Source organism: Malus domestica, chromosome 10, assembly GCF_042453785.1.
Source record: "Malus domestica chromosome 10, GDT2T_hap1".
NCBI classification, from domain to species: Eukaryota; Viridiplantae; Streptophyta; class Magnoliopsida; order Rosales; family Rosaceae; genus Malus; species Malus domestica.
The window spans coordinates 17,359,527-17,363,937 of NC_091670.1; the positions used below are offsets into that span (position 1 = coordinate 17,359,527).

The 4,411-nt window shown below is 36.4% G+C and overlaps 1 long non-coding RNA gene across 1 annotated transcript; it reads right to left on the reverse strand.

Moving 5' to 3' along the window:
* Positions 1-236: 236 nt before the first annotated feature.
* On the reverse strand, positions 237-3,196 carry LOC139188892 (uncharacterized). Its single transcript, XR_011572283.1, has 2 exons — positions 2,965-3,196; positions 237-1,405 (listed from the first exon to the last, which is right to left on the reverse strand). It is a non-coding gene; the product is annotated as an uncharacterized lncRNA (long non-coding RNA).
* Between the last annotated feature and the right edge of the window lie 1,215 nt (positions 3,197-4,411).

Genomic DNA, 4,411 nt, shown 5'->3' on the forward strand with positions numbered 1-4,411 from the left:
GGCATTCGTTACTATGATGAGCATGAAACTCCTGCCAAGAATTCATTTAACGCGATCGTTTATAAGCGACCTCCACTACTTGTGAATATAAGTTTGTAACTATTAGGTGAAACTCCCTTATACTCTAGTATCATATTCATGCATGCAACTAAGTGTGCACTCTTAATAAACATACACGAATAAGTTAACAATCAAGCAGCTAAACAAATTGAATTCACAACTTATGAAATCACAACTGAAGGTAATCAAATCATATTGCAAGTATGTTCATGGTTTTGAATTTCCCCCTAGCTAAGGGGGGTTTAGTTACTCATAATTACAACAAAATCAGAAAATAACAAAGTAGATATTGAAAGCAAGAACGAAGTACACCTAAAATGCTCCAAAGTTTCAAGCTTGAAACGCGAATGACATTCGTTTTCACCACCTTGTTGTAGTACAAGTATCTAAGGATGTGTATGGATTTATGGAAAGGTTTTGAATGTATTTAGGTTGGATGGATGCCACGGCAAGGGAATGGATTGTATGGATTTGTGTTTGATTTTTGGTTGGATGAGTGCCACGGCAAGGGAATGGATTTGTATGTGTTTGTAGGATGTGGGAATATATGGATGAATGTAAGGTGCTCACGGCTAGGGAAAATTGGAAATTCTAGTTATGGTAAAGGGTGGATGTATTTATAGGCTAGGGAGAGGGGTGTATGGAGTTGTAATGAGTGAATGTAATGGGTGTAGTGGGTGGATGAATAGGTATAAATCACGGCAAGGGGAAGGAATAATGGCTGAATGTGTTTGTGAATGTGGCTGTCCATCTTTCTTTCGTCTTTGCATGTGTGTTTGCTGTCATCTAATCATCATTTCCACTTGTTACAAGTTGTTACACTCACACACACATATGCTCTTCATCATTTCAGCCACAAATCAACCCAATTTCTGCCCATGCCGTGCTTTTCTTTCCTATGTTTGTGTTGTCCATGTACTCATCATTTCCACTCCTTCATTCTTTATTTTCTGCTGCCCATGCCTTGCCTTTCTTGTTGTTTTCTCTATTTATTTCCACGTGTACCAGCTGTTACACTTGCACACACATGTTCTTCATCATTTCAGCCACTAATCCACCCATTTTCTGCCCATGCCAAGTTGTCCATGGTGTGCCTTTCTCTTTGCCCATGTGCCGTGCAGTTTGCATGTGTGTGTATGCATGTTGTCTTTGCATGTGCACACACATGCTCTTCACCATTTCAACCCAAAATCAACACATTTGCACACACATATGCTGATTTCCAGCCTTCTAATCTTCAAAAACGTCCATCCTCATGTCTCCATGCTTGCACTATCCAATCTTGGCTCAAAAATGCTCCAACATGCACCAAAATGCACTTTCTTGCCAACTTTGTTATTAGGACCTACAAACACATGAAAATAGCTTAAAAATACATAATTGACTAAGAAACAACAACATAAATGTACAAGAACAAGCTAACTAAGCCGCATAAATATGCTCCTATCACAATCAAAACGAAATACTTACTATATTTTGTACTCGTTGAGATCTGAGAACATAAGTCCTTAAGATGAAGGAATCTTTGATGACCAATTGACTATAATGTAAGGAAATTCTTTGAGACTGGATTTATTCTATTTACGTGGTTGCTTCCTATTTATTTAAAATAACATACAAAGAACACGAGGAACGATGTCAAAGAGCTCGAACTCATTGAGTATTACGTGGTAAAACGGAAATCTTCTGAGCTTATTATCAGTTAAATAAGAGGCTATTTATTTCAAGTACAACATTCCAAGGGATGAAACACATGGAGTACTTGGGAACCATTTCAAGTGATCAACCAATACACAGACAACAATTCCCATCGTCGACTTGAGAGCCTCCCAGCACCAAAGTCCCTAGAGGGAGCTGAAGTTTCAAAACTTTAGTGCATTAGACAGTCATTGACAACAGACATCTGCATAAGCAATGGCATATCCAAACCAGTAGAGTTGGAAATAAATAAATCATCAGGATAGGAGATTGCAGAAGCCAGTGACAAGGAAGCAAACAGCTCACTATGTCAACAAGCACAATTGAAACGAATGGTCATCGTAACCCTGAGGCTTGGGTATGTAGGAAATGTAAGAGTGTGAACATGAGATTGGATGTTTTGACAGTGAGTGATTAAGTCCAATTGGTATAAGAAAACCTTATGAGAAGATGTATGCTAATTCTTGTTTATAAAGGATTCCGTTTTGGCATTAAGCTGATATGTATTAGAAAACATAAGTTGTTTTCTATGAGGATTCTAATAGGAATCCTTATTATGTTATGAGAAGATGATACATATTTGTATATATATACTGTGATCTCTGCTCTCACAGGTTAATGCTCTCTTTGGAACTAAGCCCTATTCTTGGTTAGAGCTTGAGATAATCTGACAGAGGAGAAGAGTTGCTGTGCACTGAGATAAGTTTGCAGCATTCATGGCATCTTCGGGTGAAGGTTCTTCAGGTTAGTGTATCGCAATACTTTTATATGGAAAAGATCTTTCTGCTTTGTTTGATTGTGATTGCTGCAACTTAATCAAGTTCTTGGGTCTAATAGTTTAACAGGAAACACCCCCCACTCAAATTGACAACTTTTTAACTGAGTTCTCTATTCCCTCAAGTATTAGCAATTTTATTCTAACAATGATCTATAGACGCTACTTCTAGTTGGGGGTTCGGGTTCAGTAAGTTTCCTACACTATTAAAACGACACCTAAAGCAACATCAAAGATAATTTTTACAAGACGATGCAAGAATGAAAACTTTTACCCATTTCAATATCTTTGATGTACTTCTGAAATCATCATTGGTGAAAGCTACTGGTTCAGTCGATAGAAACCAATACTAATTCCCATAAGCACCGATGCAACTGAAAGTAAATAGACGATCTTGGATTGGATCTAAAAATTCATAGCACATGTCATACCTCGAGAAGTCCCTTTCCGGTTGATACCTCAACGCCTATAGCCACAGCAAAGCAAATCATGGCAAGCCAGCCAAGCTAGACATCCAAACCTCCCTCCTTGGTGCTTTGCTCACACCTTATGGAAATTGGCATCGATTTACATGCAGCATTCCTTTGTTGGTACGCTCTTCTTATAACTGAATAGAGCAAAGCCGAAATCCTCAACAGTAAATGTTCCTCAAAATGTGCATAAAACCTAATTGACCCACATCATCCATTTACACTTGATCCAAAAAATAAAAATATTTTCTTGCCAGCAATGATAAAAATTAGGGTCCTTTGATGACTATTCCAGTTCTTAGTTTTTAGCTTTCAGTTCACTTTAAAAAAATTTAAAAAAAAACTGAAAACGTTTTCATTAAATTAGCATCCTACAAAATATTGAATGCACCCCACATTAAAATTTAATATTAAATAACTTATTTATCCCACTATGCAATGACAATTTTGACCTTATTAGGTTTTAAAAAAATAAAATAAAAATCTCTAAATACACCCCAAATCATTTTAGCATATTATTTATCTTATCAACTATCAAAATCCTCCCACCCTTCATTGTTGAACAAAACTCTAACCATTGAAATTAAAAACATCATCTGGATGCTCAATAGATGGTTCTTTGCCTAAAACTGATTGCTTTCCAATGTTATCTCTTTCATCCCCAGTAACTTTGTCTTCCCCTCCCTCATCATCAGAGTTCAATTCTTCTACTGATATTTTGTTGGCTCTACCACTCTCCGGTGTATCACTAGAACGGGAACTTGGACCGAACATACTAGACTCGAAGATGCTACCAATCGGGCGACTGAAGAAGGGATCACCAAATGGATCCCTTCCACCAAAAAGGCTAGGGAACATGCTTCTTCTGGACCCAAATCCCTGGAAACTATATAACAATCCGCGTGACCAAGAAACACCATCTCTAGTGTCTCTTTCACTTTGCATTTTGTTGGTGTTTATCCTCTGGAATCAGAAAATCCCAGTATAGATTATTCTTTATAATAACACATTAAAAACCACGAATAAAAATGTTCAAAAAACCATGATTTTAAGTTCAATTAGGTATGCTATTATGCTAATCTACAAAACAACAAAATATATGACTCAAAATTTAACTTTTGAAGCATTTCATATAATTGATTAAAAATAAAATCGATTAGTTACTTACCAAAGGCAAGTGATTCAAAAAAAATTATCAACACATCAATTTCTTATAATTATAGAAAATCATAAAACTTAATCACACAAAACTAATTAGTCATCGAAATGTGTATTTACCACTACATTAACATGTAAGCGAACGATCATTCAAGTCATATGGCAATGAATCGAACATGAAAGATCATAGATTAGTAATTAATCGCATTAATCTTGCAGTTGTGGATGTGTTGTTGTGGAGGAATATAAG